The sequence below is a fragment of the Clinocottus analis genome, unplaced genomic scaffold, assembly GCF_023055335.1.
Source record: "Clinocottus analis isolate CAN_PGR_092001 unplaced genomic scaffold, fCliAna1.0.p SCAF_4, whole genome shotgun sequence".
Classification (NCBI taxonomy): Eukaryota; Metazoa; Chordata; class Actinopteri; order Perciformes; family Cottidae; genus Clinocottus; species Clinocottus analis.
In genome coordinates this window covers 15179914-15205358 of record NW_027176153.1, presented here as the reverse complement: position 1 = coordinate 15205358, position 25445 = coordinate 15179914, and the positions used below count along the sequence as shown (strand labels likewise).

The window sequence follows — 25445 nt, the reverse complement described above, 5'->3', positions numbered from 1 at the left end:
CATTTAGAGATGATTTTATTGGGCTTCATCAAAACTTATTGGAATGTTAGAAATATAAATATAAACCCAGGGAAGGTGACACCAGTTTGCCATCTAAAAACGGCAAACATTTATTTAACTACTGATAAGGCCATACTAAAGAAAGCTCCTGGTGCTGAAATGAGGTCTCCACATAACCAAAGAGAAAAACAAATACAATTAATTAATTAACTATACAATATATAATCATTTATGTGGCAAAGAAAAACCCTATTAAACTAAATAGTCCGACTTTTTCAACCAAAAATAAATTTGTCGTAAAAACTCAAATGATGAGATGAGACTGAAGGAACAGTCCTGTAAGTAGGTTTCTGCTGCTTTTCATACAACTTTTCTATTTTAATGCATTCTGTGATGAAATTGACATTTTCAACTATTGCATCTAATGTGTGGAACAAAAATATACAACACTTATACAATGTTCTCTTTTATTTACTGTATATTCATTGCTGCAATGTCCTCAAATTTCCCCAAAAGTATCATTCTATGATATTTCCATTTTGTTCTCTTATGTTATGATTTGTACAATCTAACCTTATTTCATATTGCATTTATATTGCTATCTATTATATATTGCTAACTATCTATTCTAATATATTTTGTGATACAATAGTGTCTGCTGTATTGTCTTCCAACTCTGTTATTTGTTTTTTATGCTTTTTTTAAATGTAAATATATGTATTTTCAATACTACAGTTAACCGAAATCTCCCAATAGATATTCTAATCTATTACATTTAATTGTTATATTCATCATATTGTTCTTACAATTGTGTTATTATAACCCTATTTTTGCAGCGTTGCCTTGTGCCAGGGGTTAAAATCTGATGTCCAGGTGCATTTAATTCCACATGAAGGAATAGGATATTTTTCAATTGTGTCATATTGTTCCCACTAATTATGGTATTTGTTTACCGCACGCCGTAAAATGTAACACATCCAGTATATTTACTGTATATTCAATACTGCAGTCCACTGAAATCTCCCGAGAGAGATTCTATTCTATTGTATTCTATTCTTCTTGGCTCACTGACATTCTAAATATAGTCTGGCAGTATCACAGGTTTATAAGGATGAAGATAGACCAAGTGTTGCTACAGAATAGACACCCTGAGGACTCCCACGTCGCCACCCTCTCCCTCTACGTGTGGATGTTCCCAGTTTTGGCCAGTGGGTGACGATATTTCATCGGTTGAACTTTGAGAACCCCCCAACTGTTCTCACCCCAAGATGAAGAAGGATGCTGTCATGCTGAGTGCCCCTCACACACACTAGTCAGAGCATTCCGAGCAACGATTACTCCCTCTTTATTCTCAAGTCCATCATTTATGACAGCATCACATCAAACGTGGTCGGTTCCGTTGCAGCCAACGTGCATGAGAGAAGATATACAGGTGGCACTGCAGCTGCTGTGCTACTCTGTGCAACGTTAGTGGCGACACTTGGCTAACTAACGTTGGCTAATTGCCCCCGCTGCTGCTGCTGCCGCTGCTGCCGCTGCTGCTGCTGCTATTGTTTGTTGTTGCAGTCTCTCATCAAACACACCACAGATGTTGTAGATCAAGCCCTCTAAAGGTAAGTGCTGTGAGCTTCAACCAGCCGCCTTCTTTGCCTGTAAGGTCCACCAGCCAAACGAGCAAGAACTGACACACATAAAGGGGCAGTTAGTGGACGTTGGGCTGTTAACCCTCGCTTGCTAGCTATTTGGCTAATTTGCCCATTAGCATGAGCTAGCTCGTTAGCTGGTGCACTTGTTTGCCCCGGTTACTGTTGCTGCTGGTTACCACGAACCGACGTTAGCGGCTAGCACCACTGACGAGCACTGATTGGGAATGCCAGCCAGGAGCAGAGTAATGTCTGGATACCAACAGCTCGTTGACACCGGTTAGCACAGTGCACAACACACACAACATGACTTTGTTTTATTAAACGCACTATGGGTTAAACGTGCACATTGTTACATCACAGCAAACGTTTTCCCGTTTTGAATGCCCCACTGTAGTAGCTCTGTTCCAGGGAGTAGCCTGAGCCCGTTTCAGCTATTGTCATTAGCTTTTGGATACGTTAGCTGGAGAAGCTAACTTGCTGTCTTTGTGTGACTGAATTGTGTGCTCAATTATTGTTATCTAGCTTGTTGTTTGTGATTACTTACGAGCTTGATCTGAGGTGGTTTTGAAATAAAGCTATCACTGGATAACGACACTCTGATGCTGACTTTTGGAAACAAAGATGCAAGGCTTGTGACATCTTCATAGGAGAGATTTGTCAACAAATAGATTCAGCAGACACTTTTCACCTTTGGTACGCTGAGTAGTTCAAAACGTCTGAGTACTAACATTAGAGACCACTTAAGGTACAGGGATTGTGGTATCTGCTGGGTTTCTGCTTTTATCAGTGAGTTTTTTTTGCATGAGGTTAGTCCAAGTTATTATGAATTGTAAGTTTGAAATTAGTTGGCACATACACTCCAGTCATACACACTATGAATAATTTGTCCTATAAACAAGATTCCAAAGATGATTTCTATTCATGTTAATATTTGTAACTTGAGGCAGAGCCATTAATAGCCAGTGATTTATATTTATTGAGGGCTTCTGACTCACTGACTTGTGACTTCTGCCAGGCGCCATAGCCCTGCACAATTGTAGACTTCACCATACCTAATGAATATGCACCGTTCACAATGATCAAAGGCGTGAAACATATTATTTGCTCCATAAATGCCAAGCTATTTTCAGTCTTTCAGTTGAAAGAATGTAATGTAGTGTTTACATCAAAGCCTGCATTTCCTTACTTGTCAAAGTGCCACAACATTAGGCTGATTATAAGAACATCTTTAATACATTATCTGATAACCTGACAGCACAGCATTGTGAAACATTAACATGCTCAAAACCACATTATGTCTATTGACTGTAAGCAACCTAATACGGACAGGTTTTGTTATGTTGCAGTCAACTGCACCGCAACTCTAGCTATCCAGTCATTGCCACCTGCCCAGTCCTCCTGATAATGACATGACTGTATAATAGAGTGGTCACTGAACTGAAAACGGTTCATAAACACATCATGTAATGTCTGTTATACACACTATTGTGTAGCAGTAAAGGATTAGATAAACAAACATGCACATACACCCCTTCCCCTTCAGGTATGTTTTTGACAAGAATACTGCTTATTTTTACACAGTGTCCTGATAAAAGAATAACAACAGGTTATATTTATTTCTTACGTGGAAGAAAACAAATTGTTGAACCAAAATGTATTCAATCCGCTTTCGTTTTTTACTGGACATATCATGTATCAAGTCATTGCAGTTGTGACGAAAGCAGCTCCTTTATACACCTTATTCGTTCCATACGTTGTGCATATGGCACATCTGATGTTTTGTGGGCTTTTTCCTGCTGCCAGATGCTTACTGGTTGTGATTTAGATTTTCTTAAACTGCCACTTAGACTGTAAACTTGCTGGGTTAGGTTACAGAGGTCTGACATTACAGGCTATACGTTGATTACTACTTTAGCACAGTGCTGACAGAAAAGCGCCTTCATGTTTTGGTTTATAGTTTTTGTAGTAAGAGGAATACACTTTTAGGTTCAATCAAGATGATCATTTAAAAAAAGCTTAAAACGTAACATTTGTGGTATTTTTTTTTTTTTTTGCATATGATTGTGTAAAGTCCTTTTTTAAATCTGCATTATCTGGTTATCTTGTAGTTCAGGGGTCAGAAGCGGTCAGGGTGTTTTATGGTGTTTCAATTGGAATGGGATCTCAAGAGCAGCAGTGGGTAAAATTACTTTGACTCACATATTCAATGACACACCCCATCTATCCAATGTTAATCTAGCTGGGTGGCTGTAGTAGCAGCAGAATAATGATAAGAGAAGTGTAATAACCCCGCTATTTCCCCTTAATGACTAATGTGTGTTTGAGTTATGGCAGTTCTCTATGAGTGATATTATGTGGCAAATGGAGGGCCAAATAGTGTGAAGGAAAATTTCTTTTCACTGCTCTCTGACACCTCTTTGTCGGATGATTTGTCAATACACATGTTCGGGAATTCACTGTTTACATGCTGTGCTCAAATAGCATCTTGCTGTGATTCACCAAGATGCTGTCACTGCATCTTTCCTTTGCTATGAATTGTCATGAAAAATGATTCCCCATAATATTGCGTGGGTCTAGTTTCCCAGCTACTTCAAATGCTGTATACTGAGGCATTGTGGCATTGTGTTGCAGTACGAGATGGTGTTATAACCTGTCATCTGTGTGGCAAGCCTGTTTTTGAAAAGAGGCCTTTTACTCTCAGCGGGGCTATTCTGTTTCAAATAAAGGTGATTAGGTGGATTTATTGTGACTTTTGCTCAAGACTGTTATATTCAGTATGAAATTATGTTGGCAGGCAAGGAGTGAAAAGTCTGCTTGACAGAGCCAAAACAGGATATTATATGTAATCAAGCATCTTCAGATTTGTAGTTAAGAAAGTATGTTGCCTTGTATTTAGATTCTAGTGACCATGCATAGCGTCTGCAAAAACAACACAATAGGGAAGCAAGTGGATACACTGATTTAGCGTTTTCCTTTACAGATATCAGTTTTATTGCAAGATATCTGGCTATTACATAGAAAATTAATGCTCTGAACAAAGGAGCAATGTTCGCTCAAAGACCTCTTGATGGGCCATTCAAGTGCTGTATATTCATTAAAAATAACAATCTGTCAGCACTTACTGACAGCACGCACAACAAGCCAAGCTCCCTTTATTGTTCTCCGAAGATGTTTTTCAGTTCCCGTGCCAAGAGCTGGGTAATTGGCTGTAGCAAAGCCTTGCATGTGTTGTTTTAAGATATTGGACTGACACGCACAGGGCACACTGGCAGAAATAAAGCAAGCAACCCCCCCCCCCCCCTTTACTCCTCCTCCTCCTGGCTTATCCCAGCAAGTCAGAGGAGGCAAGATGCTGGATGTGTTTTGTGTTCTTTGACAGCTTCCCTTCACCTCTCATAAGAGGAGATCCAAGCATGCTGCATCATATCTCATCTTTGTTTGATTCAGGCCTAGCTCTGCCGCTCCACAATTGTGCCAAGGAGATAGTATCGGCAAACGCTATCCGTGTTAACAATTGCGAGCTGTCTTGCTACATACTGCTGGTGGTATTTGATGTACTAGATGTGATCAAATCTGCTTTTTCTGTGAGCTCAGCCATGGTGAAGTCGGTCTCACTTCATCCTGCAAATGCCGCCTGTGTCTTATTGGGCCGACTTGGGAACGATTCACATCTTAACTGATTAGGCACATTGTGCGTTTGTGTTGTTGCCAGCCTCTTGGCAGGTTCTAGGTACAGCAAAAGAAATCTGCATATTTTCCTTGTTAAATTCTGTATGTGGTTCTGAAACTGCAGTGTCGCAACTCATCACATTTCAGTCTTCTGTGATTTACGTACATGAGGGGTTGTACAGCGGAGTGTGTGGAAACTAGAATTAGAGGTTGTGCTAATGTTTGAGTTGTGATACAACAGCAAACATAGAGCAAGGAATACATTTAGAAGTTGAGATGAAATTGACTGCAAAGCTGATTGTCTTTTGTCTCCAATATCCGGGAGTCTGACACATTGTTAGATGTCCCATGCAGCTCACTAATAATATATTACAACACACCATATCAGATGAAAGCATATTCTTTTCAGCATTCGGGCAAGATAGGCTTATAATAGCACTTAGTCAATTACAGTGCCAAAAGCATGAATTGAAAGTATTCAAAAATAACAGTCAGCCATTTGCCATCTCAGTAAAGGAGGAAAATGAAATGGTGTAGGATCAGCTGGCTGGCCCCTGAGGAGAGGGAGAGAAAGGGGGAGAGAGATGAGGAGGAGTAGGAGTGCTTTGCCGCTGTGTGTGTCAGTGCTGATTAGGTAATAGATTGCCTCATGTAATGACACGGCATGGCGCTAGTGGTGCAGAAACACAAACAATGCATACCAGTGTTTTACTGTGCACACCCCCTGCAGCTGCCTGCCTGAAGATGTTTATATAGACATATACTCTCTCCCTAGAATATTTCAACATCTTTAGTTGATGCCCTGTTTTCAGCGACACAAACATGAACTATCCGGAAGCCAATAGTTCCTTTCTCCCTGCGCTCTTCTTTCTTCTGTAGCACAGATGAAAGATGGAGGTGATTAAAGGCAAGGAGCACAATAGAGTCTGTGCGGCTTTCTATCAGCGCATATTGTTCCTATTGACGGTAGTGTTTCTCTGCACAGCTTTGTGTTGTTAAATAGGCTACACAACCTGACAAACCCTCTGCTATTTTAGTTGAACCTTAAGCATGTGGGTGCACGTCATATTCTGAATTGTGCCTCGGGCTGTATTGTACATAGCAATGTTAAGATATTTCATTCCTGACCTTGCCTAATAATGGATAAATAATGCAGGCTAAGCTTTATAGTGTTGTACCTGAGACAAAATGTTAAGAAGTGTAAAGGTCTATTGTATTTCCTGACACAGTGATTAAAGTTGTCACTTTGTTTTAATAATCAGAAAGCCACCTTGATTAGCAAGTCTAAATGATGCAGTAGATTTCATTGATTGTTTTATAGGTAGATGTGTCAATACCAGCTGTCTATTGTCCAGACACACATATGTCTTTGTCTTTAATTAAAGTGTCTGTAGTGGCTTGTGATGTATTTTTCTTTGTACGGATATCTAGTACATTGATTTTCAACACTGTGGATGAGACGAATCATACATTCATCTTTTTACAAGATACTGGTTTTGCTCTGTGGCCTCTGTGACTAATACGAGTATTGCACTGATGTGGTGACTGCACATGAGGCACAGTTTGTTTGCAGAGCCCAGACCTGTGACTGATGTTTTAATAGAGAAGGCACACAAGCCAGTGGTGAGCCCAGGGTTCATGCAGCCGTAAGGAAGTGACCCCGGTGACATTGTGGCACTCTCCTGTTCACGAGGTGCCTCCGGTAAACTGTGTCCTTGCTTGCCCTTGTAGGTGAGGCACACCTATTGAGCCTGCTGAGCCTTCAGTTTAGGTGCTGGGACTTACGGCTGAATCAACCATAGATTTAAGGATGGACATCTTGTCTCTGTGCGGACCCCAGTTTCTGCAGCCGGCACAGAGAAAATGAGTTCTGAGGATTGGGTTTAGATTTGCCACTGTAGCACTTCAACTCTTATACACTCTAGCTACCATCAGGGGAAGGCTGTCAGAGACAGAGAGAAGGAGGGGTGGGGGTGGGAGAAAACAGCGAAGCACAGCAGTGCTATCTAATAGATCAATTTGTAATAAATCTGTTGCCTCAAGCTGTTGTTGTTCGCTTCTACTCAGTAAAAGGTGTCTGCGTTTCTCAGGCAAGAAAATGCTTGTCGGGCAGGGCATACAGAGCTATCAGTGAATGAGACGCGCCTAAAGCACAGTAAATCATTTTCTCTGTGCTCAGTTTACATAGGTCGAACACATCGCTCTCTTATCAGCACATTCCATTGGCCAAAAAGAGGGTTTCTAGCCAATCGATAGGGTTGAGCGCTGAAATGAGGAAGTAACGCTCCTCTCACATTAAATTTCCCCATTATTCAATATGAGCTATTAATCATGATGAAAGAGCCATTGATTAAGGCTATGAGCCAAGGTTGGTCAATTTATTTACTAAGAGTCATTCCACAATGTGAGGATCTGTTGAAGTAGTGCTGCTTCAAGAAAACCAAGCAGCAGAATCGAAATGGCCCCATTATTATGACAACAGTTTGATCTTTAAGGTAACAAAAGAGCGAGCCTCTATAAGGACCACATGGGACCTCTCCTGCTCCTCCTCCACCAGCAGCCATATGGACCGTACTAATTGTGTTTTACGCCAACCATTTTCACTGATCCATTGGGGACTTGTGGAAGTGCTGTAGCTATAATGTCACCAGCAGTGGGCTGGCTCATGAAAGAAACATTAGCGAGCAAGATGAGACGACAGGAAGGCAAAACACAGCCAGTCAACACAATTATTGATTTTATTCAAATGAAATCTCTGGTTTTCTGTTCTGAATCTGATGTTAGCGCCTTTTTAAAGTATGGTTTCTATTATTTTTTTTTTCCCCAATTGCTTTTGTCGGAGAGCAGCACTCAGTTCAGTCTCACACATGCACTTTGTCAAGTGGTAAAATCTCTAATTCTAGGCATAATGCCAATGTATAAAGATGAAGCTAAAAAGAGGACTTGCTCTTGTAATTCCATATATCTCCAAAGATCTTTCATCCCATTAATTCACGTGATGATTTTTCAAGGAGGTATTTGGCTTTGATTCTGACCAGTACCACATTTAGCCAGCTGTAATTACTCTGCAGAGAAATTGTCTTTCGTTTTGTTTTGTGATGACGCGAATGCTAAGGTTTCAATGTAAATGTGACATTCACAGTATTTACTTTGCCCTTCAGGCCGGGGTGGCTTGTAAAGCATTCGAAGTGTGACTGAGGAAGATCAGTGTGTGTTTTAACGTTTTTTTTTATAATACGCAATCATGAAAAGGGCACATCTATGGAAATTAGATCCTGTGAAGGAGGGGAGGGGCGTCGGAGAGAAAAAGGAAGTGTGTATGAGCTTTTCATTGTGTCCCTGCTAACAGTTTTCTTGTAATTATTGAAATTGATGTTTGCTGCGAAGCTGTAAATCTGCAAGATCTCTTGTTAATAAAGCGGCAGAGGCAGCCGAGCCGTTAGGCTGGGAAATAAAAGGCAATCAAGCCTCCAACATCCTGTCCCTCGCCCCAAAATGAAGCAGCAGAAATCCTAATTAACTGAGAGGATGAGCAGCTCTTACTCCGGCGCTCGGCTAGTCGGTGCCAGAGTTAGCTGCTCTCCTCTAATGAAGACGCTCTGCTAGCCGCCCGCAACCTCTCTTTCTCTCGCTCTTTTTCTCTCTCTTTTTTTTTCTCTCTCACTCCTCCTCCATTCCTTCCAGCCCTCTCTATCTGGCTCGCCTGAGGTATTTTCTCCCCCTTAGCTCCTCTCCCTCCTCCTCCTCCTTCCTTGTGAGTGAAGTTATGGATGTGACTGTTGCACTGATGGAGTGAGAGAAGCTTTGTTGCCTGGAGGTGTCTGGGAGTCCTGCATAGGAAATCGGTGAGCGAGATGATGGCCTCTGTGATGCTTATTGCTGCTTATGTAAAGTGCTGCGAGAGAGTGGGAGAGACAGCATTGATCTCCTCCCATTGATTTCATAGATCCTTTTAAAGATGACAATAAAGTTGTCTTTCTGTGTTATCTTCAAGTGCTCCTTTTCAAATCGGCGATGTGGTAAATTACTCCTGTCATCAGCCGCCCATATTCCAACAGCATTGTGTGATCATTTGGAGAGTCAGTTAAATCTCGCTTTGCACACTTGATATTTGAATGTAAATGTGTGTTTGCAGAAACACAGCAAGTCTTTGAACATGTCATTGTCAGGTTGATAATGTATTATAGCTCTTAAAATTTACAGGGCTGCAAAGTAGCTTTAATAGAAAATAAGATCAGTGAAGTGAATACTGGGCAATAAGCCCCGTCTTTGTTGTTGCAGAGTGTCGATTGATTGTTTGAAACCTGAGCTGGCCTCAGCTCCCAGCCAGCTGCTTCTCACTATTTACCTGTAAACTTGTCCTTTCTGCTTTTGCTTTGTCTGCGGATGGCCGCAGAGCTCTCTGTCGCTTCTCCCCCTCTTTGTTGTACCAAGCAGCCCAAAGGCCTCCAGGGATGAACAGACAAATAGAAGACAGCGAGAGAGGTGAGGCTCGGTCCCCCCATTCTCCCATCTATCTCTTTCCCTTGCGAGCACTCTGCCAGACAAGTTTCCAGGCACTCAAAAGCAGCAAATCGACTCACTGTAGGAATCACTGTCACTTAGCCGAGCTGGGGCATAGCAGCACACTAGGATGCCAAATCCTCCTCCTCCTCCTCTCCCCATTTCAACGCCTTCTCAAATGAAGAAAATGCTATTTGGCATAGCGTTGCTGAGGCCTGGTTCTCTGTACAGATGAGCTAGCCCCCCAAAATATATGTTTTTGCCTCAGTTATAAATTAGTGGGGTGTGACTGATGACGACTTGATTAAGTGCTTGTGGAAGGGTCTCTAGTGACCAGCGTTCCATCTCGATTTGCTCAAGTTCATTTTCAACGACACGATTGGCAGGCGAGATAGTGCGGCACTATCGCATGAATCTCTCATCAAGGATAGGGATGTTTTGTTTGTGCACAGTTTCTTGACTGTGATTGAGCGTGAGGAGAGAGCTGTCAGAGTTTCAGTCTCTTCCTTTATTCTTGGCACAAATCAAATGATCTGCTCGGCACAAAGCCAGTGCTCGCTGCAAAACCCAGATGCAGAAAGCAGAGTAAGGTGGCGTGTGTGTGCATATGCATTCAGATGCACTCGGTGTAATGAAAGTCAAAATAAATTCGCCTGACTGCAGGAGTTTAAATTTCCCTCCTTGGTGCGACAACTTTGTCGCAGGGATGAGATTCACCACCACCTCTGGCAGCCCCTCACCTCCCCTTGGAGAAACAGCAGTCCCTACTGTCTGCTCCTTGTTTCTTTCTGTATTTAGCACTTTAGCAGTCTTTTCCTCTAAAAAAATTTTTCTTATCCTCTTCCCCTTTTTTTGTCTTGTCTGTGCAGCTGCTGCTGTGAAGAGAATGAGAACAGGCAAAGAAAACTAAAAGGACATGTTGTCTTTACCCCCCCTCCCCCCTTTCACTTCTCCGTAAGCAGCTGCTTACATTACACAGGGCTCGTCCACCTGGTATTTGCTGTTGCAGAGAGATAAAGACGATGAAAGTGAGAAATACGTGTGACTTTCTCTGGGAATTTGGCTTAGAAATTCAGTTGTACGTGTGGGTGTATGGAGGGGAGGGTGGTCATAGAAGGCTTTTCTTTTTTAGATTAGTGTTCACTTTGGTTGTGCTGTAGGAGTCACAGAGCTCATGGGTCATGGAAATCATCAGGCTTGTTTTAATTGTTTGTGACTCGTGAAATGAGAAACAATAATATTCGACTAGCGGACCCAGGAGATTACAATCCGGTCAGCCGCTTAAAGGAGTGTCAGAGAGATGCATTACCACATCCTCGTCTCTCTCTCTCTGCCCCTCGGAGCCATAAACCCCTCGTGAGCATTTAGCCAGCAGTGATTTCTCCTCTGTTCACCTCTTCGCCCTGTTCCTGATCCCGTGGAGCTGGTTGAAAACCTCCCAGGCTTTTTGAATGAAGCCTCTCTTGTGTGTGTGTATGGGTAGGGGGCGGGAGGGTATGTGTGTGTCTGTGTCTGTGCTTGCATCCCTGGTTCTCAGCAAATCTCTGCAGCACCACCTGATTTGACTTGGTAATGGGGCGTTGATGAGACTTGGGGGAAATCGGGAGAGAAGCACAAAACCATACAGCAAAAAACCCACTCCTGTGAGGCGACAGCAAAGACTGCGTCAGGTTTCTCAATGGCAATTGACAAAAGAGGGGAAGAAGAGAGGGTGATGTAAAAATGGAGGACTGTAGCTGTCATCTGTTGATGCCTACGATCGCCTTCTCTTCCTGCATTGGGAGAAGAAAAAAACAGCTTAGTGGTGGAGACTGGCCTCAGCACCCAGGCTTCAACTCTATTTGTATTTTTACTCCACGATACTGAAAAAGCTGGTTCTCTCTCCAGTACAGCAGGTTATTTACATCTTCAGCAGAGCTCATTGCTCACAGAATATTGAGTTCAGTGTGGAGGACATAAAAGGTAGCCAAGCCAGGAGTAGTAGGAGAGATAAAAGCCGGATCGCTTAAGCACTCTGTGTTATTTGAAGCACATGTCTACTGCTGTTGATCTAGCCACTAGCCTAATAATTCACCTTACCTAGTTTTTATCACCCAGTGCACGTCTATGCTCATACATACACACGCGTGCACACACAGTAACTACTCACAAACACAAATTCCCCTCGCCAGGGAGGTTAGGCCCCCTCTAATATAAAACAAGCGATTCAAAGATGAAATGCTCATCATTCTGCAGCCTCACCATGGCCATCCAAGAGATGAGTACCACTGCAAACAAAAAGCTGGTGCTGCCTTCGCCCAGCTCCCTCACAGGGGCTTCTTGTCTATGTTATCACTCTCGCTCCTGCTGCAATTAATATTAATGTGCTTTAAAGCACGCTCCAGCAGCCCTGCTTTCCTTTCCCTCTTGCTTGTATGTGAGTTTGTGACTCAGGAGGAAGAGAGCAATAAAGCCAGCGGGGATAAGAATCTAGGCAGGATATGACAGTCCTCATGTCAGCCGTCTTAGAGCTGGAGGGATAAAGACAAGGGATGAAACTGAATCCGATCCAACCAGACAGCAGGTAGCATGCAGGTATGCAGGTACTGGTAGAGACTCTGAGCACTCACAGTTGCTTTGCTTGGGGCTGTGCGCAGCCAGTTTATTTAGTCATGTTGTAATAATGCTTGACCTTTTCTTTCAAGTCCACGGCCTGACCTTTTAGCACCTTGCTCCTTGGCAAGCGTATGTGTACGTGTGTATGTGCATGTGTGTGCGCGTCACACAGGCACATGCAGAGAGGGAAACGAGCACCTCCTTTGCAGGGAGCTTCATGGTCTGCCAACTCCAGGAGTGGATTGTTCCAAATTAGTATGCATTAGGTGGTTAGTGCAAAGCATTTAATTATGCGAGATGGCACTAAACTGTCTATGTTATGATTAGCCCAACACGTTACAACCTTAATCTCTTCATTTTTTCCCCCTATTTCTTTCCATGGGTGAGGCGGAGGGGAGAGGGGTGATAGGCTGGTGAAGGAGGATGGGTGTGTGTGTGTGTGTGTGTGTGTACTCGCTCTGCCCCCCCGCATGTCCCCAGATACTTTGTCAGACGATATTGGATCAAGTCGCTTCCTTTTATGCGTGTATGTGCACGTCCCTGCTCTGTTTTCAGTGAGCCGCTTTTCATGGGAGGCAAGGCTTTTTAATCTTGGGTAGCAGGCAGCGGTGGCAGAAGCAGCCGGGGCAGAGTTGGAGCGAGCCAGGCAGTCAGTCACTGCAGTGGAGCCCCAGCAGCTCCCCGGAGGAGCCCATTATACAGGAGAGATATCAAACCATGAATCATTTACGCCAGTCCTCCCCTCCCTTCGCCTACCCTCGCACGCAGCCTTGATGCCCGACCTGTCGGCCGGCCGCCTGCTTGCCGCTGTCTGCATCTTTAATGAGTGATTATTGCATTTCATAAACATGGGCTGGAGTAATTAAAGCATTATTGATCCTTTCCACGTTTATTCAAAGGTGGACAAACAAGTTTGTTTTTTTGCCCTCCTCTTAACACATCTTTTTTTTGTTACTATACTGGATAGAAAAATGTCTCTCTAGGAACAGCAGACAGTGATTTATTTAGCCTGACGGTGTGTTTTTTCCCCCCCTCCCACCCCATCCTACCCTGCATGTTTAAGCATTTCAAGAATAGCCTTCATTCAGGGAGGAGAGTGATAATACAACAGAGTGGGGTTATTGGGTCGGTCTCATTGTGCAGTGTGTTGTGAGGACTGTGTTGGTGTTTTAGTAAAAAGTGTAGGGAGACGGGGGTTAATGTGCTGGAAAAGAGTGATTTAGGTCAGTGGTCGTGTCTGCATCTGTCACTCTGACAAGCTGGCGCTTCAGGAGGCTGTGCGGTGTTGAATAAAGGACAGAGTGAGAGACAAGTGAGGAGAGAGCTGGCTCTTTCAAATGGAAAAGAGGAAAACCTGACTTGACTGTGATTTGTGCTCTCAGCGACAGGCACCGTGTTACAAGCAGCCGTTTGATATAAACCTAATCAGTTTCACCTCCTTATTGAGGATCAAGACGGTTAAAGCTTCTGCAAATAAGTGCATGTCTCCTTGCCTTCCCCCATCTGTTTTCCCTTCTCTCTCACCTTCCTTTGCGCTCCCTGCCGTCATTTCTCCTGGCCATTTGTCCTTCTCTCTCTCCCCCCTTTCACGGCGCTTGTCTTTCTCTGCGTTTACATTTTCCCCCCGTTTCCTCATCCACCCTCTCCTCCTATTTCAATCAGGAGTGCACTTCAGTTTCTGTGTAAATATCACAATCACCGATGAGGAAAAAATGCTGGCATCTCCACAAGGGGATTAGAGGAGCCATTTTGTGTATTACTTATTAATGTGTCCATCGCTCCATCTCTCCCACTGAGCTGTATGGATTGTTTTCTGTCATACAGGCAAACATATCAATCTATTTGCAGCATGTTTTTACCTCCGTAATTGTTTGATGAGTTTAGCAGTCAGATTTCACAGTTTTAATAAATACTCCAGTGATATTCTTACCTCTAAGGATTTTTCAGTGTGTTATATTTTGATGGGATGTTGGTTAAACCTAGTTATTTTTATTCACACCTCTCGTTTTTCTTTGTTTCCCAACATTTTCCCAGGACTGCTCAATAGTATCTTCATAAAACAATATTGATAATCGGATTGATCCAACCATTACAGCTCTGTGATGGCCTGTTTGAACTAGCCGGTGCTGATTGCTCGCCTTCTCTCCCTGCCCTATGGCTTGTCCCTTTTGTCTGTGAGCCTTATGGCTCCCTACAGGGCTTAGTCTAATCAGTGCTAAATATTCAGCAGTAGCCCGTAGCCTAATCAGCTAGAGCATAATCATTGTCAACCAATTGCATTCCTCTTGACCTCCCAGATGGAGGTAAACTGCACAGCCTCTCCATAGCACTGCCTCAATTACTGCAGCAGTAATGGTGATAAAGAAGACCACAGGCTCAAATGAAAATGGCTGATTGATGTGGACACACATGGCTTATAATTGGATTATAAGGAAGGATGTTAATGGTGTTAGGGGCGTTGTTGTGGTAGAGCGGGATCCTAAACACGAACCAAGTATTTAGTGATTGGCACCTAAAGCTGTGTGTGTGTGTGTGTGTGTGTGTGTGTGTGTGTGTGTGTGTGTGTGTGTGTGTGTGTGTGTGTGTGTGTGTGTGTGTGTGTGTGTGTGCAAGAGAAAGTAAAATGCTTATGTGTGCTGCCAGTGACTGTCTCTCGTATGCTAGTGACAGCTGTGGGGTCAGAACAAGAAGCTGTCTATTTCCAAAGCAGCAGCTCCTCTTCCTCCTGTCCAGCGCACACACACGCACAATGAGTCATGAAAATGAGATGTGTCCATTATATAGTCGTTGCATTGCTGAACAAGGCTGTATCTAAATCTGATTTTTCGTTATCTATTTAATGATTAGTCTGATAAATAATTTCAGTAGATGACTGATTGATTTATCAACAGACGGAGGTGCTGGTCAGTGGTGTTGCTAGGGGTTGGAAGGTTCCACGTTGTCAGTCTGCTCTTAATGTTTTTCCTGTTTATCCTAATGGAGAGCGTTAAGAGATGGCTGTAATTAATTGACCCTGGCAGCTCAGAGGGGCTGTGTCTGCGAGCAGGTGCATACTGCGCTGCCCACCATCTCGTTCACTCGTCCTCATCTCAGTGTGCATATCTTTGCAGAGTGCCCAACACTCCCCGCTGACCGATTGGCTCGTGGTAAGTGCAACGATGCTGGATGCCTGCGCCTGCGTGCGCGGCATAATACCAGCTAATGCCTGAAGGAGCGCTCTCTCTGTTTCTATCTCTCCTCTCCCCTCAGCTGCTGCTTAGCCAAGCCTGGCCAGTGTAGAGCAGAGCTGAGTGCCTCCCTTTCTACTCGCAGTCTGCTCTGCCTGGCAGTTTATTAAAGGGAATACTAGCTTTTTCCTCGCGCCTGGGCGTTTGATTTCGACAGCAGCAGAAGCTGTCATGGTAGATAAAAGGCAGTGGGCCCCAGAATTACGGTGCACACAGCATCTGTATTTACTGCGTCATTCTCCCTGCCTCTGACAAGGGAGGAGGAGGAGAGAAGGAGAAAATGGAGGACAGGCTGCTGCATTCATGTGTCTTTACATTGACATGTCTCATCAGGGAAAGAGGTGGACAGACAGTCTATGTGAAGCCAATCCAAGCCATCAATCAGCCCTTTTCAATACGCCTGTCCGGCACACTGTAATACTCGCACATAAGGACTGACAAAAGACGGCATTATTGCTACTGTTGACATATTTATAATCCCCTTTTTTCAGTTGGCTTTGTTAGATGGAGTAAAATAAATTGTTTGTGGTGTGCTGGCTAAAAATGTCAAAGCTTTGTTTTCTTTGTTGTTTTTCTACTGAGATGGTGTGAATTAATATAATTGTTGGTGTTGCTTTGAATTTTTTTTCCTTTTAAATTAACAAGTAACAATTGTATAAATGATACAATCATATATATTTATAGAGATATAGTGATGTATGGTTATTCTTATCCTGGGTGGAACTAATTTCCAAGACAGATGTTTGCCAATTCTATTTAATCAGATAATTGATTTCAGTTTCTAAAAAGGGCTTTTGCTCCAAGTCTTGCCTTGACAATGACTTAACAGTCATTCCTGGCAGTATCTCTCACTGAGGCTGTGGGTCATGCTAATTTTTCATCGACATCAATTCATTGAGCTTTAATTAACACAACAAGGATTCGGTGTCCTCCAGTGTCATCTCCTCAGACAGCTAATACAAACTCATTAGCCTAACTCCCAGCAACACTAAAACAAAATGTTATTACACTGTTTTCTGTTTTGGTATATATTAGAATTGATTATGTTGATATATTCATCCACATAAATTAAGTTTTTCAGATCATGTCCTGTAGGCCATTTCATCAACTTAGTATCAGAGGCCTAAAATAAGCCTTTAGTTACAACACAAAACAATCCTCATGCTAGTTTGCTTAATCGGCTTCAGCAGCGTTTCAAGCAAACCAGCTGTCTGTCTTCTTCATGCGTCTCGATGCTCTAGCCTGTGGTGACAGCAAGACTAATGTATTCATGGCGCCGCCATGGTGAGAGGCATTACTTTACCTTTACTTAATTGAGGGGAAACTCCCCTGACACCTGCTTACCACGGCTATAGGCTTGCAAAGCGGCCAAACTCAACCTTAGGAGCTGAGGCCAATGAACCCTGACTGCGAAATAACACAACCCGAGACCACCCAGGGACTGCCGAGGGGAGAAATGATTTCATAATGTTGATGAGATATTACACCAGCCCTTCCTCTACTGTCTCCCTATCGCTCCCCTTCTCATTACTACTTACCTGGAGCGGGAGACAGCTCTGACTCTGTGCCTGAAGGTGTATTTAGATGGGGCTGCTAAATATTTCACACCCTAAAGACAGGCTCGGAAAAAGAAGTGAAAGAAGAAGAAGCAAAGAGAGGGGCAAAAAAAAAAACAAAAAAAAAACGGTGCAGGGGGTTTTGACATGGATTGTGGAGGGAGTGTAGTCAAGGGCAGTCAGGGCAAGCTTGTAATTGGCTGACACCAGAGTGTGTGTGTGTGTGTGTGTGTGTGTGTGTGTGTGTGTGTGTGTGTGTGTGTGTGTGTGTCTCTCTCTCTCTCTCTCTCTCTCTCTCTCTCTCTCTCTCTCTCTCTCTCTCTCTCTCTCTCTCTCTTTCTCTCTCTCTTTCTCGGTGTGTGTGTGTGTGTCAGACAATATATACTGAATACTGTAAGGCCAAATATATCTCCCCAGCCTGGCTGCATTGCTTTCAGTGTGTTGATATGCTGCCATCCCCTTGCACTCCAGTGAATGTTGATCTCAAGTACAGCAGACATAGTGTATTATTTTCTTTGGGCTCCAATACCAAACTCCCCCTTCCTCCGCAGCATTACAAGCAAGGTCCCATATGAGACTCAGCATGACAGCTCGACTGAGCTCCTGCCTCGTTTTTTAATTGTCCCATGCCCCAGGGGCTGCTGGGAGCAAGCTGGGTGGGGGTGAACATTTTCTCCAGGGGGGTGAGGAGAGGTGGGTGACAGAACACTCGCAGTGTCAGGTGCAGGTGCCGAGAAAAGAGATGGAGAGGTTGCTGACAAGCTAACCGTGGGGAGCCAAGTAGTGGGAAGCCACTCACTCAGATTGGAGAGGAGTGAGAGCTTTATATAAGAGGAAAGCACACAGGAGGCATCCATCACCCTGCTCCATCACCACTGAACTCACTGATACATATTATTCAGCTGTTATCAGCTGGTCGGTTAACAGACACCACTGCTGGAAATGTATGCAAATACCACAGTGGGGCCTCAGTGGTAAAACAGCAATAGATCTTTGCACTGTGAATGAGGGAGTCTTTTTGTTCAAACAAGGTTTTTTTGATGCAAGACTTGGAGAGTGAGTTGTCCCCTTTTGTCTCGTTATATGATGCGTTTAACATTCTGAACATTCAAATAGCAGCAAATAAGTATTTATGTCAAGATATCGTGGAATAAATAATACCTGAGCGGAGATCGAGAATGTTGTTGTCTGAGCTTTTCTTTTGTTGACACAGCCGGGCCGGCTGTGCATCCTTGTAGTGCATGTGAGCGTGCCTCGCTGTGCACCGCTCTCATATGGCGGCTACAGCTTGTAATGCCGGCTGGACTGACAGCGTCGTCCCCTCAGGTAAACACGGTTAGCTCTGTCAGCACTTTCGCCCCGTCTCACCCTCTCGCCCTCTTCATGTTGCGAGCCGTTGAGAAGCAATGGAAATGCTCTCAATCTCGTGTCTTGCACATTTAACTTATGTCCCAACACTTTCCTTAATGATAACGTGTCAGCTAGACAAAACAGCATCTTGGTCTCACTTAAAAGAATAACTGCTTGATAATTGATTAATCAATATGTAATATTTGAGCACAACTGCAGCTTCTTAAATTCAAGATTTAGCTTAATCTCATTTTCTTACTATATAAACTAAACATATTTGTTTTCTGACTGTTGGATAGATAATTGAGAGAAAATATTGCAGATTAGATGAATTGATAATGAAAATAATTGCATACAGTTGCATACAGAGGATGTGATTTATTCATCAACATTTACATGCCACAAATTTACAATTGACCTTATTCTAAATACATATTTATGTGCCCAATAAATATCATTAGACACCTCCTCCACATTACGTTGCAACATCAGTTCCCTTCCCGTAATCAGCTTCATCCCACACCTCTGTCATGTTGCTCCTCTTTTAAAGCCTTTGTGTGGTTTCTAGAATAACACTGTGCTTTGTACTATTCATCTTGCAGCGACATGAAAGCTGAGTCAGACGGTAGAGCCTGTTTTATCAAGAGGTCGATTTCTTGAAAATCCTGTCAAAGCTCTCACCGTGATTCAACACTCCATTAGGGTTTACATGTATCTGAATGCCGTTGAATAGCGCAATTGGAATGCATTTCTTTATGTGGGTATGCTGTCTCTGAATATGAAAGTATTCAGGTTAGGGTGATTAGGAAAGTATGTCTACATGGTCATTTATAATTAATTGTCTCCATTGGGTAAAGTATTGAAAAACTGCAGGCCTTGTAAACAGCCAGTGAGCCATTACATCTTTTTTACTAAAACGAATAATAGCAGAGCTGCTGGAATGAAATGATATGCAGCAGAGAGGAAGCAGCAGCATACTTTTTGGGTCTTGCTCTTCCTGTGTGTTGCCAACCACGCTGGGGTCAGAGGCTCTGAGACTAGCCCTGAGGGGATTCGGGCTGCACTGATGGCATACCTGCTGTTTCACTGAGATGTTATCCAAGTGCAAGCCGGCCCAGCTTCATCCCAGCTGCTTTTGGATTGTTCTGCAAAATCTCACGCAAAGATGGAGTAGGGCCAGTACACCTCTGGCTCTGTTACTCTCCCTGCAGACACACACACACACGCAAACATACACTCACATGCTTACTTACACTTGCGCAAAACATGCATTCACTTACGCGCAGCCATTCACAGCAACACAGCATTCAGGTCTTAATATACGTTTGTCTTTGCACATTCAGATAATTACACACACACACACGCGTATACACACAAACACACTCACAAACACCGGACCAGATTACACTGTCACTACAAAAAGCTTTGTAGCTACAGCGCAGGCTGGCTTTTTTGCAACGGGTCAGAGTTGACTGCAAATTACAGCTGGTGGCTGACCACAACCGGTGATGGATCTCAATGCAGTCTGCGTTTACCCACACACCTGCACCCCCCTGGATGGGAGAGACGGCAGCACAGCCAAGAGCACACAGCCATTTTGTAACACCTCAAGGAACTCTTTCTCTCTCTCCTCTCCCTGTATGAGGAATAGATGAGGTGGTGCCATTAAGTGAATTTGCTGTTATTTCCCCAGGCTCTTAGCTGAAGATGTCAAACCTCAGCCAGGGAGGCAGCCAAGGATGACTGTCGGCTCAGGCAGAGGCAACACACACACCAAACTCTCTGCCATGCAAATGATCAGCTTTCATGCTTCTGTGTAATTTATCAAATTGCTTGGGCATGTGATGAATGGGCCCAGATCTCAAAAGGAAAAAAGACATTTAGTTTGCATTAGGTCGCTGTCATGCCCATGTAACAGCTCAGAATTTAATTACAGTAAATGGTAAACATCGTATTCATGTTTTCTGAAACAATAATTCAGTAGGCCTAATTGCTTTGTAGTTTCAAAGACTTAACACCTGAGCGATTACACAAGTGGAATCGGCTTGTTAAACAAAAACTGTTCAGTCCCATTACTTATACGACAGACTACTATATTCTCTTAGTGTGTGGAATGAGCAAGTAGGCTTAATGTCTTCTACATTTCCTCAGAAATGCCTGCACTCGCACATCTTTACTGTAGAAGAGGTTGGTTCTCTCCTGGTGATTTGTCACAGTTCCCTATTGTATTACACACCACCTCTCCTTTACACTGCTCACACACCTCCCCTCCCTTTCTTTTTTTCCCTCCCCTCCCTCGCTCCCTAAATCATTTCTTAACATGTGTGTGGGTGCCCTCTCTCGCTGTGATTCTGATACTTCATAACGGCAGGAGGAAATTGAGCTGACCTTGAGGCTGCCGAGCTCCTTTATAATGCTGATGTATGGGACTGTGGGCGCAGGCAGCCAGTAAGTGAGAGGCATGTTTTTATTTGCTGGGGAGCAGGGCCCAGTGTCAGGACACATAACAGGGTTCATTTCTCGCCCACTTGAGCTAGCTAGTATGCCAGGAAGCTTAGTGTCAAGCATTCAGGTCCACGAGGTGTGATTTACCTACATTAGCCTTTGTATACTGGAATATGTTGCATCATGCTGCCGAAAGCCACAAATAGATTTAACCCTCAGGATGGATTGGCCTCACTTAAATTTGATTTAGATGGTGTTGCTGCATTGCAAAAGGGTTATGGTTGTCAATGCTGTTATCTCAAGGTTGGACTAGAGATTAATTTAAACTGGATTGTTTCTGGCCAGTTTGCATTTGTCAAGCAGTGACAGGGCAATCGTTGATGGAAAAAGAAAAATGTGTCTCTTTCACAACCTTATATCACCCTGCGTGTCATTAATGTCATTATTCGTTCAGTGTGAATGGCCCACTTCCTTCTCTTCGGTAGCTCTCTGCTCATCAGCGTAATCAGCTACCGCCTAACACAATCAGCCTGCTCGCAAATTATAGTCATGATTGAGACCAAGTCGTTCGCAGGAAACAATGAGAGGGCTTACGATCCAAACATGAACGCTGTTCGGAAAGTGCACGCAGTAAATACATATTTAAAAAATATAATGCAATCCAATACCCCTCAAAATAAATGGTACCTTTTGTAGTGCTTTGAAGCTGCATTTTATTAGAGAGCTGTTTAATTAAACTGAATTGTTGAAAATGTCAGTAAATTGGTAAAAAGGCATAATAACAAGTTCCAAGACACCGGTGGGACATTTACAAACGTCTTGCTTTGTTTAACCAACAGTCCAATACCCATTCATGATTAGTTTACTGTCATAGCAGAATAAGAAAACATGAAAACCCTCATGCTAAAACCAGAATGTTTTCCCATTTGCGAAAAATCTATTGTGACAATTAATACAGTTAATTTCTTTGTCCATCAAATAATTGTTCGTGACCAATTGTTGCAGGTCTAAATTACACATTAAAGAATGGCCATGCCTTCTCTTTAGTCATAACTACATCACTGATTGCATATTTTAGAACCTGATTCAAAAAGTTTAATTCTGAGCAAGTGTCCCAATTAATTATCAATTCAAACTAGCTTTGTTGCAAATACACAACCTAACTTGGTTGTATGCATCATAATTAGGACTGTTAGGACATCCTTTACACAAGGATGTATTGCCTTCAAATACCTTGCCGTGCATGTTGAACAAATCCACTCTGTCTTTGCACAGTATGTAAGTTAAAACACATTTTCTCTCCTCGTAGGCTTGTTGCTGGAGACATTGTTTTCCAAACAAAACCACTTCAACATTGTAGTGGCGTGACTTTGCACAATGACAAAGGGATAATAGAAATGATACACAAGTGTTCATTTGTTTTCACTTTGTCAGGAACGTTAAATAGTCATTTTAGCCCTAATTTGGAGCTTTGTGTGTAATGGTAGTGGGTTTGGTTGACATTAAGATGAGCGCATCAGCCCTGCCAATTGGGCTCACTTCTCATATGGCACAGATCCACTCACAGAACCTCGTGTCTGGATGCTGCACTCTGAAAGCAGGCAAGGACCCAATTCATTCACAGTCTATTCAACAACACATTGACTGTGTGCAAAATATGCTTTAGCAGCTTCACAGTGTAGGACTAATCAATTGATCCAGATTTTGCTGTCCATTGATCTTGGCCAGCCCTGCATTCAGACTATTACAGTGCACGTATGATAATGATATCATTAGCAGCTCATGGCCGATCTATTAGTGCAGTGAAAATGACAGTTAAAAACCACCCAAACCATGCATAGGAACATTCGCACTGCCAAATGCTGGGGTGAATGGTCCAAATCTGCTTTGCTAATGCCTCCCTGTCACTCTACCTCCCTCCCCACCTCATCACAGAAACAGAACCACGGCAGAGAGGCAGCAAGCCTGCTGGTGCTGCTGACTGGCATTCTGTGTGTTGATGAATGTGCCGGCCTGACGGCTCAATGTGCTTACCTAACAGGAGCTGCTCTACTGTCACACTGAGTTTCTCAGTATCTCTCTCAGTACCTCTCTCTGCTGAGGTGAGAGAGAGAGAGAGAGAGAGAGAGAGAGAGAGAGAGAGAGAGAGAGAGAGAGAGAGAGAGAGAGAGAGAGAGAGAGAGAGAGAGAGAGAGAGAGAGAGAGAGAGAGAGAGAGAGAGAGAGAGAGAGAGAGAGAGAGAGAGAGAGAGAGAGAGAGAGAGAGACTTTTTTTTCTGAGTAGTAAGGGGAGCGTTCCACTCGGCTAGACACTGCAGCCTCCACACTATTTCTCAAAGGTTAATGGAGCCTCCTCACAATGCACACTAATCACCAGGTAATCGCTTACTAGGTGGCAATTAAGGTCAGCTATGATGACCAATGCAGCACTTATGAATGAGGGAATCGGGTTACCAAAAAGTCATTTATTTTTAACTACATATTGTTGCAGTATTTGTTTTCTATTTAAACAAATAATTATTTCTGCTACCCTAACACACTCATCAACAGTATGGAAATGGTGAAGATGCAGCAAAAGCTATCTTTAGTTCATCCGTGTTGTGTTAAGGAGGTGTTTGAAGTGGTGAGCATGGTGCCGGTGTTAAAACAGTGGCTTTTCTGACGTGCTTGTGGTGGACAGCCAGAGACACTGACAGACTGAAAGGCGGGCTGAAGTCATGAAAGCGTGGAACTTGTCTTTGATGTCAGCTAGCTTCCGGAGGGCCATGGCGGTTGGAAGGGGATTGAGGTTTCAGCACGGGATTTGGGGATTGTCGTGTCAGAAAGGTCTCTCTGGGGGCCGAGCGTGTTTGAGCGCATGCATATTCACATAAGAGACCAGGCAGCTGAAGAAGGAAAGGCCAGTTTGTCCTTGTCATCATCCACATCACCCCAAAGTGCTCACATATAATAACCCTTGACTTGCAGAGCATGGAAGGGATTTTGCTCTCACATGAGCACACACATCAGAATATAGGAATAGACATTTCTAGGCCTGTTGAGCTACTTTCAGTTGCTCTGCGGTGACTTGTGGGAGAGACTGGATGGATGGGTAGTTTGATGAATGGTGTTGCATGCCTTTTGCTATTTGGATACAGCTTCTCGGCCGAGATATGAGCAGATTAAAATGAAGATGGGTTTGTCACAGACTGATTCAAAACAACAACAACTGGGAGACAGATGAGTCCTGTGTATGGGTGTTTTTGATGGCTACATTGTCTGTCCCTGTGGAAATTCCAGAGTTACTAAACAGATTTTAAAATCAATGTGAGCTATTCATATGCGGATCTAATCCTCAGATTTACTGCCATTTAATCTGTGGTTATGGCAGGCTCTTGATGGCTCTAATGCTGTCAAGCAGATGCCCCTGCTCAGCCACGCAGGTTAGGCCACACCTGGTGACACCATTGAGCCCTGGCACTAGGTGGCCCACTGCACATTTCATCTTTTCCCCAGGTGCCAACTATCATGTGAAAACGTGTATTATAGCGTCACGGTGCATCTGAAAGAAAATGTAGCCAAATGTTAACATCAAATATCTATGACCCCAAAATCGTGAATTGAATTTGACCATGCTATGAGTATGAATGTTATTGTGCTTTTCTGGATGGTTGTTGTGTGTATTTGTGCTATTTTTGACAGTGTACTCTGCTCCCTGTGCTGTTGAACAGTGATGAGACTACATGGACAGAAATGCTTGATTTTATTCACTGCACACCTGGTGCTATCTCCAAATTCAAAAAGGGAACAGACCATTTCACTTCAAAATGTGAGCTGAATTCAGGAGTCACATTGAATCAGAAACAGGGAATGAATAATAACAAGTTACACTTTTATTTTGTACATCTGGCAAATACCATGGGATGTTGTTTTGAAGCAGTTTTGCCATGACGAAATAATTGATTAGGAAGCCTCAACCTCCCTTTTTTAAGAAAAATAGCTCAGACAAATCCTACACATGTTCCTCCGCGGTACCATACATATTCATTAGTCGCTCATCATTTTATTTTGTCGATAAGTATCCTCAATCTTCCCATTTTCATAATATTGAGAGCTAAATTTTATGACATAAAACAAACACATAAGCTGTACTATTAATTTGGTTTTGCAGCCAACCAATAAGTGGTAAACCATTAAATCACATGCATATTTTTGAGTAATTGATTGATGATAATTAACTGCAGTTAGCAGTTTTAATGAAAAGGATGATTTTAATTAGTTTGGATTGTTACACCCTGCATATGACTGTCGGCACATGCACGACATAAATGCACACATATTATACACCTTTCAGTGCTCACATTGAAATATAGAAGGTGGTGTGTGTGTGTGTGTGTGTGCGTGTTGCATTGCGTTTCTGGGAGTTATAGAGAGTAAATGCAGAGAATCTCCCGGTGTGCGGATGCTGAATGTGAA

General features: G+C 43.2%; 1 protein-coding gene across 5 annotated transcripts in view; it reads left to right on the top strand.

The window, feature by feature from the left end:
• Nucleotides 1-1260: 1260 nt before the first annotated feature.
• Nucleotides 1261-25445, top strand: part of rerea (arginine-glutamic acid dipeptide (RE) repeats a) — a 119951-nt gene continuing 95766 nt past the window's right edge. For 4 of the 5 annotated variants that reach the window (XM_068596981.1, XM_068596982.1, XM_068596983.1 and 1 more), the window contains exon 1: nt 1261-1613. The gene's annotated coding sequence lies outside the window, so the exon portion shown is untranslated. Of the gene's footprint in view, nt 1614-1874; nt 1923-25445 lie in introns of those variants that run through there. The other variant, XM_068596979.1, reaches the window with a different exon arrangement.